Source organism: Bos indicus, chromosome 1, assembly GCF_029378745.1.
Source record: "Bos indicus isolate NIAB-ARS_2022 breed Sahiwal x Tharparkar chromosome 1, NIAB-ARS_B.indTharparkar_mat_pri_1.0, whole genome shotgun sequence".
In the NCBI taxonomy this organism is placed as follows: domain Eukaryota; kingdom Metazoa; phylum Chordata; class Mammalia; order Artiodactyla; family Bovidae; genus Bos; species Bos indicus.
Window position 1 is genome coordinate 30,343,509 of NC_091760.1, and position 9,871 is coordinate 30,353,379.

At 39.1% G+C, this 9,871-nt stretch overlaps 1 long non-coding RNA gene across 2 annotated transcripts in view; it reads left to right on the forward strand.

The window, feature by feature from the left end:
• Nucleotides 1–9,871, forward strand: part of LOC109563864 (uncharacterized) — a 95,432-nt gene that overhangs the window by 37,698 nt on the left and 47,863 nt on the right. For both annotated transcript variants that reach the window (XR_011565883.1, XR_011565885.1), the window contains 2 exons: nucleotides 1,187–1,260; nucleotides 6,730–6,908. This is a non-coding gene — a long non-coding RNA (uncharacterized lncRNA). The remainder of the gene's footprint in view (nucleotides 1–1,186; nucleotides 1,261–6,729; nucleotides 6,909–9,871) is intronic.

Consider the following 9,871-nt stretch of genomic DNA (forward strand, 5'->3'; position numbering starts at 1 on the left):
TTAGGACATTACATACTAATTGCTAAAATGATTAAAGCTCTTTCCTCTCCTATATTCAATCCCTTAACCCATCATTTTCCACTTTCACAATTTAAAGGCAGATTATCCAAATTTTGATTCACTAACATGCTCATTTAGCTGGATTTCAAATTTCGTTTTTGAGACATTTACATCAGTTTTCCCTAATCGCTTGCAATTGAAAAGGCAAACTGGCATTCTTGGCCAAAGGATGGAAAGAGAGGATAAGGCAAAGGAGGAAGGAAGGCAGGGGAGGAAAAGAGGGAGATTTGCTTATTCTGGGTTTCTTTGGGGAGTAAATTGTCCATCTCACCAAGAAAATCACCAAAACCTAAACATGGGAAGACATTGCTGGCTGTCTCCTCCACCAAGGATAAACTTCATAGCATCCATACACTAAGTAACATTACAGAAAGGCAGACGAGACAGGACAGTTATGTATTTTTAAAAACCTATTTGAGAGTCTCTATCTCTTTCTCTCTCTCTCTTTTTTTTTTGTTGCAAGCAGTCCTTTTTGCACAAAACATTCTCAGAATCTGAATATCAGTGTGTGTGTACTACCCTGATAATATCATATTCATCTCTAGAGATAAGAAAATGCTACTCCATTCTTGAGAGCAAAGAGAAAATTCTGACTGATAAAATGGTCAAACAGGGCTTGATAACAATTTATTTCTGACCTTTTAATGCCTTCTGTTCTTAATGATTTTCTGTCATTTCTGTCTAGTCCAGACTTGAAACTCAGTCTCAGAGGTGCTTAGCTTTATGTTGCCACTTAACTTTCAACTTCCATTTTCAGCTCAGAAAGGTAAATCAGTAATTGTCACTCTGGCTTCTCAAAGTTTGTCAGGCACCCGAGTGGGATTATGACATAGATCTTAAGGGTGTTTCATATGACTTTGACTGTAGTTTTGATGTAATCATGGAATGTCTTAGGACTTTAGGAACTTAATTATCCTATTAGCTTCACCTCTTCCTTTGCTTGGGTTTTTGGTTCACTGCTTGGGTTCTTTCTGTCCCCCTGATCTGTTGAGAAATAATTAAAGGAAAAAAAAAAAAAAAAGAAGTTCAGGGGCATCTTCAGTGAGACATTTTCTTGGCTGAGAGTCGTCTCTTTCTCAGTGCCCTCCTATTCTTTTGACTTTTCCTTTTCTTTTTTATTTCTAAGGCAGTGGCATACTCATTTTTCTCCTTTGGCCCTTGTGGAGCAATTGCAGAGCTTGAGGAACCACCCTCTGAAAGGTTAGTGTGTTGCCCTTTGTTTCAAAGTATTTTTGAGTCTGCTTTTTACTTTATCAATTGAAACTTAGGGAGACAGTGAAGGCAATGGCACCCCGCTCCAGTACTCTTGCCTGGAAAATCCCATGGACGGAGGAGCCTGGTAGGCTGCAGTCCATGGGGTCGCGAAGAGTCGGACATGACTGAGCGACTTCACTTTCCCTTTTCACTTTCATGCATTGGAGAAGGAAATGGCAACCCACTCCAGTGTTCTTGCCTGGAGAATCCCAGGGACAGAGGAGCCTGGTGGGCTGCTGTCTATGGGGTTGCACAGAGTCGGACACGACTGAAGTGACTTAGCAGCAGACATACCTAGAGATCTTCTTTAGACGAGGAGAGAAATGGGGAGGGGTCTCAAAGACACGGTCAATGGAGAATTTCTGTCTTGAGAAGATGAAAACTTGCATTTCCAATATTTTTATCCAGGTAGATTTGTCTACAGATCTGTGGCTGAAGATTGCTATGTGTGTGTATTAGTCAAAACTTCTTCACTTACAAGTGAAAGAAACTGAACTCAAGCTGGATGAAACCAGGACTTTTCTTTAAGGATTACTGGACTCAGGAACCCTAGTCAATAGCTGATTGTCTTTGCAGTCTCCTTCCACCTCTGCCTCTTTTTTCCTATCTTGCTTACCTCTGTGTCTTCCAGGTGTTGTCCTTACTCTCTCCTGCCAAAGATTAGCTCTCTCTCTGTACTGGCAAGGGTGACTCCTGGCAGCCCTGGTCTAAAAGAAAAGAAAAGCTTTTCTTCCAGCATTTATAGAATGTCTTCTGGGGAAGTTTTTTCAATTGATTCTAAAAGACTTTCATGACTACCTCTTGACTTGGTCTTTGTGGATAGGGATTGGAAGCTGGGATCAAATACTCATCTCTGCTGACATGCAGTGGCCCAAACCTGTGATTGCTTGTCCAGCTGTACTGGATGGGGCAAGGGCAGCTCAGCAACGGAAGGCTGGTGCTGCTACCAGAATTAGGGTTATAAGAAGGCATGTTGGGAAAGCCATATAGTTGTTTGTTGTCCAGTTGCTCATTCGTGTCCAACTCTGCAACCCATAGACTGGAGCACGCCAGTCTGCCCTGTCCTTTGCCATCTCCTGGAGCTTGTTCAAACTCATGTCCATGAGTCGGTGATGCCATCCAAACATCTCGACCTCTGTCGTTCCCTTCTCCTCCTGCCCTCAATCTTTGGGAAAGCCATAGTTACTAAAATATAGATCTCTGTATGTTAATACTTATATAGCAAATGAAACAATCAATATACCAGAAGGGACATTTTATTTTTTTCTTTTAAAGTCTTTTCACACTGAGAACATATGATGTTATCTGACTGTTTTCCTTTAAGGTGTACTATTTGGTGTTTATATCCTGTGGCACAGGTATGGAAAAATTGAACTAGTTTTTATCATCTTCACCCAAATACACAAAACATTTATCTAATACCTACTATAGATAGAAGAAATGATATCAGGTGCTACTGTTTACTTTTTTATCATAAATAATAAGAGCACTTTTCATTTTCATAGTGGTATTTTGTCTTTTGTCTTAAGAATTCTCAAACAAATGTATTTATTCTGTTTTAAAAAATAAAGCAAGAAGGGGTTGTGTGTTTATGATTATTCATACTAAGCTTTACTGTGTTTTTAAACAGTGGTTATAACAAATGCATTTCTTATTTACAAAGTGTGTGTGTGTGTATGTATATATATATGGCTTCCTAGGTGGCATAGTGGTAAAGAATCCACCTGCCAATGCAGGAGATGCAAGAAATAAGGATTCCATCTCTAGGTTGGGAAGATTCCTGGAGAAGGAAATAGCAGTCCACTCCAGTATTCTTGTCTGGAAAATTCCATGGGCAGAGGAGCCTAGTAGGCTACGGTCCATAGGACTGAAAAGAATTGGACATGAGAGAGCAACTGAGAACACACATATGGTATATGTACTTCGGTACATATAGTATAAATAAATGTATATTTAAGGTTCATATTATGGATAATGGAAAGTACCTTAAGATCACTGTCTTGAGGAGTTGTCCATGTGTCTTATTTCTAGACCTCATCGATAGATTGTTAACACGTAGATCAATAAGCAATTATTGTTCTTTGTGAGATGCTGAGAGTAGATTTGGAGAGTTTACAGGTTAAGAGGCATACTTTACAAGGGGCTGTCAAATGTCAAACTAACAAGTAAAATGTATTATCTATTGACCAGTCTCTATCTATATTTATCTATCATCTATATCTCTGAGTCCAGAAAGATCTGTGTATATCTATTGACCAAAGTCATATAAAAGATATTTGAATTTTTTTCCCTTTCTACAGATTTCCACAGAGAGCAGAGCTGATATTACTGGCTCTGTGCCTCATAGTGAGTTATAGTTATAATGGGGACAGCAGGCTTCTATAACTCTGTTTAATAGAAAGTAGGGTACCAGCAGAGATTTTCTAACTCTGCATTTAAAATCCCCCCCAATAGCTATTATTACTTCTTAAAACCATTTGAGCATTAGCACCAAATCAAGTGGAATAGTTTCATCTAAATAATTTAAGAGGCTGACTGATGTTCTCATATTGGCCATAATAAATAATATTATTAATTTCAAGAGAGAGAAGAGAATCAGAATATTGTGATTTTGGTTTTCTTTCAATTGAAAAGTATTTTGAAAAGGATTAAAGGAGCAGATTTTCCTCCTCCAGGTTTGACTCCCCGCATATCCCACCTCTGGTCCTTTCATAGAAACTCCACCCATTGTGTTTGGCCCCGTGTACCTGCTCCTGCAGGGCGGCATCCTGTGGTGGGAAGTTTTATTCTTCTGTGCAACAAGCTTATTGATCAGCAGGGTTTGCTTACTCAAGTGTGAGGACATTCTGAGTCTTTCCCTTGGGTTTTCATTTCCTTCCTGAGAAAACTCTTATGAAGAATTTTTTCACCCCTCTTATTGTGCTTCCAATCTTTCATTTGATATTATGCACACACACACAAAATCTTAAGGCTTATCTGCAAGGGAAAAACTCTCCACTTAAAGTGGCTATTCTTCTTTGTTTACACTATCTGTATTTTCTCTGTGCTTCATGAGATCATCATCGTAACTATCTTAAGAGTAAAAATTGAGTTTTTTTCCCCTGTGCTATCAATGAACATTTAAATACCACTGTTTCTCAAAATTCTGATCATAAAGATTATTTGAAAATACAGATTTCCAGTTTGTTCCTTGAAATTTGAATTTAGTAAGTCTAGGATGATGCTTGGAATTACTATTTTAAGTAATGTCTTAAAGGTGGTTTAAGTTTGTGCTGTGCCATGTTAAGTCACTTCAGTCATGTCTGATTCTTTGCGACCCTATGGACTATAGCCTGCCAGGCTCCTCTGTCCATGGGATTCTCCAGGCAAGAATACTGGAGTGGGTTGCCATGCCCCACTCCAGGCGATCTTCCTGACCCAAGGATTGAACCCAGTCTCTTATGTCTCCTGCATTGGCAGGTGGGTTCTTTAATACTAGCACCATCTTGAGTTTCAGTTCAGTTCAGTCACTCAGTCGTGTCCAACTCTTTGTGACCCCATGAATTGGAGCACGCCAGGCCTCCCTGTCCATCACCAACTCCCGGAGTTCACCCAAACTCTTGTCCTTTGAGTCAGTGATGCCATCCAGCCATCTCATCCTCTGTCATCCCCTTCTCCTCCTGCCACCGATCCCTCCCAGCATCAGGGTCTTTTCCAATGAGTCAACTCTTCGCATGAGGTGGCCAAAGTACTGGAGTTTCAGCTTTCGCATCAGTCCTTCCAAAGGAATCCCAGGGCTGATCTCCTTTAGAATGGACTGGTTGGATCTCCTTGCAGTCCAAGGGACTCTCAGGAGTCTTCTCCAACACCACAGTTCAAAAGCATCAGTTCTTCGGTGCTCAGCCTTCTTCACAGTCCAACTCTCGCATCCATACATGACCATTGGACTGTATGGACTCAGCCTTGACTAGACAGACCTTTGTTGGCAAAGTAATGTCTCTGCTTTTGAATATGCTATCTAGGTTGGTCATAACTTTCCTTTCAAGGAGTAAGCATCTTTTAATTTCATGGCTGCAGTCACCATCTGCAGTGATTTTGGAGCCCCCAAAAAATAAACTCTGACACTGTTTTCACTGTTTCCCCATCTATTTCCCATGAAATGATGGGACCGGATGCCATGATCTTCGTTTTCTGAATGTTGAGCTTTAAGCCAACTTTTTCACTCTCCACTTTCACTTTCATCAAAAGGCTCTTTAGTTCTTCTTCACTTTCTGCCATAAGGGTGGTGTCATCTGCATATCTGAGGTTATTGATATTTCTCCTGGAAATCTTGATTTCAGCTTGTGTTTCTTCCAGCCCAGCGTTTCTCATGATGTACTCTGCATATAAGTTAAATAAGCAGGGTGACAATATACAGCCTTGACGAACTCCTTTTCCTATTTGGAACCAGTCTGTTGTTCCATGTCCAGTTCTAACTGATGCTTCCAGACCTGCATATAGGTTTCTCAAGAGTGGTCTGGTATTCCCATCTCTTTCAGAACTTTCCAGTTTATTGTGATCCACACAGTCAAAGTTTAGGAAGTATTAAATCATCGCCCATGTGTGTGTGCTAAGTTGTTCCATTATATCTGACTTTTTGCAACCCTATAGACTGTAGCTCGCCAGGCTGTTGCTGGCCAAAATCTTGACCTTCCCTGCCTACTGAAGCTGAATAAAAAATATGGAGACAGAGTTTGGAGGTAACAGAAAGGTGGCTTTAAGTCTCAGCTGATGGACAGGGTAACAGTGTAGGCTTATGCCTTAAGAACTGTGCCCCTGCTTCATGAGGAATCTAGGGGCTAATATAAGCTCAGAGCTTGTCGTTAGGAGTCAGCGATGAGAACAAAGATATTAGGATCCTGATTTCTTCTCCTTTGCATTGTTTCAAAGACAGTCACAGGCTGGCGTCAGTAACCCAATAATTGAGTCTGACAGTTTGGTGGCTCTGTGATCTTCTTTCTGATATGTAAAAAGAAGAACTATAAAGGGAAGAGTGTTGTAAGGGAAAACACCAGATGCAGGATGTATTATAGAGTCAACGGAAAACAGGTGCGAAGTGTAGGTCCTGCAGAGTTAGTGGGAAGATAAACAAACTCAATTACACAATTGTGAAGTGTTTGTCTCTCAGTCGTGTCCGACTCTGTGACGCATGGACTGTAGCCCACCAGGCTCCTCTGTCCATGGAATTCGCCAGGCAAGAATACTGGAGTGGTTAGCATTCTCTTCTCCAGGGAGTCTTCCTGACCCAAGGATCGAACCTGGGTCTCCTGTATTGCAGGTGGATTCTTTACTGTCTAGCCACCCAGGTTAGGAGCAATTAAAGTAAAAAACAAACAAACAAACAAACTAGGAATGTCCAGACCTGCTCACTTTTCTCTTTATCTTCTTTGTTCTTAGGAAAGGAAAGAAAAAAAACTCATTCCCCACCCCCTTTTTTCCCTCTTCACTGCAACAAGACTCTTCTGTCCATGGATCCTCCAAGCAAGAATACTGGAGTGGGTTGCCATGCCCTTCTCCAGGGGATCTTCCCAACCCAGGGATCGAACCCGCATCTCTTACGTCTCCTGCATTGGCAGGTGGGTTCTTTACCACTAGTGCCACCTGGGAAGCATATCTCCTATACTTAGAAAAATTAATGACAGTTACATCACTTGACATTCCAAAATGAATATTAGCACTTGTTATTCATATTCCTTTCTAGTAGTTTCAGGCCTCAGATTTCATGAAACTGCTCTTGTCATTTCTATTGAATTCTTTCATGGTAGAACTGACATTGTCTGTAGTCAGCTATGGTCTTCATGCAGTGAAAATTAGGTGTTTGGTTATTTGTGATGGCCTAGAAGAAAAGAGGAAAACTCTAACTAAAAGAGCAACTGCTACCATAGTCAGATCTAGCACTAAGGATGAGCACCAACCAGAAAATAACATGCTTGATAAATGTGTAATGAAAAATTTACTTGCAGAGGAAACAAGGCTGCGAATGGCTGGGAGCCAAGAACATCTGTGTTCCTGGTATCCCAAATGTGTAGAAGGAGCAGATGTAACTGAATCTATAACAGAAACCCTGGCACTATTCCTAATAATGTGGAGGAGAGCTCTGGATGTGCACAGAAGGCTTTCTAAAGCCCAGAGAAAACAAAAACAAAAATACTGGGGAACTCCCAAATAATATTATTAGGTATCTTGAGAAGAGATATTATTAAAGCAGGTCAAGATAAAAAAGACATCTTATTTATATAAGAGAAAGAAAATTTACTTATTGTATGCAACCAATAAGACACCTCAGGGAATGTATTGTGTCTAGATGTAGCAATACAATTCTGTTTAAGCATACACATGAGAGGGAAAATATAGTACTTTTTAAACACTTGCTTCTTATGTTTCCTATAAAACAATAAGCTCATTCAAGGCCAACATATTATCTTTGCTTTACTAAGTAGTTCTTCATACTTTTCATGAACTCAGCCAGTTGTACAGAGGTACCTGTGTTGCTGTTCAGTTGCTAAGCTGTCTGATTCTCTGTGACCACATGGACTGGAGCACGTCAGGCTTGCCTGTCCTTCACTATCTCCTGGAGTTTGCACAAGTTCATGTCCATTGAGTCGTTGATGCTATCTAACCATCTCATTTTCTACCTATAAAATAGAATAAAATGTAAAATGAAGATCAGGAAAAGCCAGATGATAGAAGCTGCCATTTTGTTTATTTCATGATACCAAGGAAATTTGTTTTAAAGTTCTTATTAGAGTATATGGGTAGGCCACAATAGTTGGCATAATTTTAATATTACGTACATGATTAGGGTAGACACACAACACCCTTCCCTTGGCTACCTTCTGGCTAGCTAGGTTTGGCCTTGTGACACAGTTCTCATTAGTGAAATGTAAGTGGAATTCTGTTTTGTTAGTTTTGCTTTCCTGATAAAAATAAATAGACTAGACTGGCATGACCCATGGCTCTTCCTTCTTCCTACCTGTAATGAGGATGTGATAATGGAGGTGCAATAGGCATATTGTGATTTTGAGGTGACAACCTTAAGGAGGAAAGCAGATGATCTAAATATGACAGAGAAGAAGGATCTATTGGAGTCCATGATGTCCCAAGGAATCTACTGGAGCTATTTGATTATATGAGGAAAAAGCCTAGTTTGTTTAACGTATACTGTGATTAGAACTTCTAACACTATTTTAAATAGTAGTGGTAAGAGTGAGCATCCTTGCTTGCTATCTGATCTTAGAGGGAAAGTTTTTAAACTTTAACCATTTGAGTATATTAGCTATGGGTATGTCATTTATAACCTCCATTATGTCAAGGTTATATTCCCTTTATTTCCAGTATATTAAAGGTTTTTGTAATGAATGGATGTTGTGAAATGTTTTTTTCTATGTCTTTCAAGATGACTATATGACTTCTTATCTTTCATCTTATTAATGTGGTGTGTTACATTTATTGATTTGTTTTTGTTGAACCATTCTTGCACCCCAGGGATAAATTCCATTTGATCATAGTATATGATTCTTATAATGCACTGCTGAATCTGGTTTGCTAGTATTTTGTTGTAAATTTTTGCATCTATATTCATCAAAATATTGGCTTGTAAGTTTCTTTTCTTATAATGTTTTTATCTAACTTTGATATCAGAGTAATATGATCTCATGACATAAGTTTGAAAATATTCCCCCCTTTTTTTTGGAAGAGATTGAAGAGGATTGGAACTAATTCTTCAATAAATGTTTGGTAGAAATTTCCATCAAAACCATTAGGTCCTGGTGAGATTTTTTGCTTGGAGGGTTTTGGATACGAATTCAGTCTACTTGCTAAGTTGTTATAGATCTTTTCAGATTTTCTATTTCTTATGATTTAGTCTTGGTAGGTTGTATGCTTCTAGAAGTTTTCCATATTCTTCCATCTTATCAGGTTGGCATGTAATTATTTATAGTAGTCTCTTATGACGCTTTGTATTTCTGTGGTATCATGTTAATGTTGCTTCTTTCATTTTTGATATTATTTGAGTCTTTTCTCTTTTTTCTTAATCTAGCTAAAGATTTATCACTTTTCAAAAAGCAAGCTCTGTTTCATTGATTTTTTCTCTTGTTTTTTATGGTCTCTCATTTATTTGCACTCTGATCTTTGTTATTTCCTTCCTTCTGCTATCTTTGGCCTTAATTTGTTCTTTTTTTAATAGTTTTTTGAGGTGTAAATTTAGGTTATTATTTATGATCTTTTTTTCTTAATATGAATATGAATATGAAAGTCACTCAGTCGTGTCTGACTCCTTGTCCATGGAATTCTCCAGGCCAGAATACTGGAGTGGGTAGCCTTTCCCCTCTCCAGGGAATCTTCCCAACCCAGGGATCGAACCCAGGTCTCCCGCATTCCAGGCAGATTCTTTACCAGCTGAGCCACCAGGGAATCCCTTCTTTTTCTTAATGTAGGTATTTATTTCTCTTTTAGAACTGTTTTCCAGTATTCTATAAGTTTTGGTATGCCTTGTTTCCATTTTCAGTTGTTCCAAGATATTTTTTTATTTCCGTTTTGA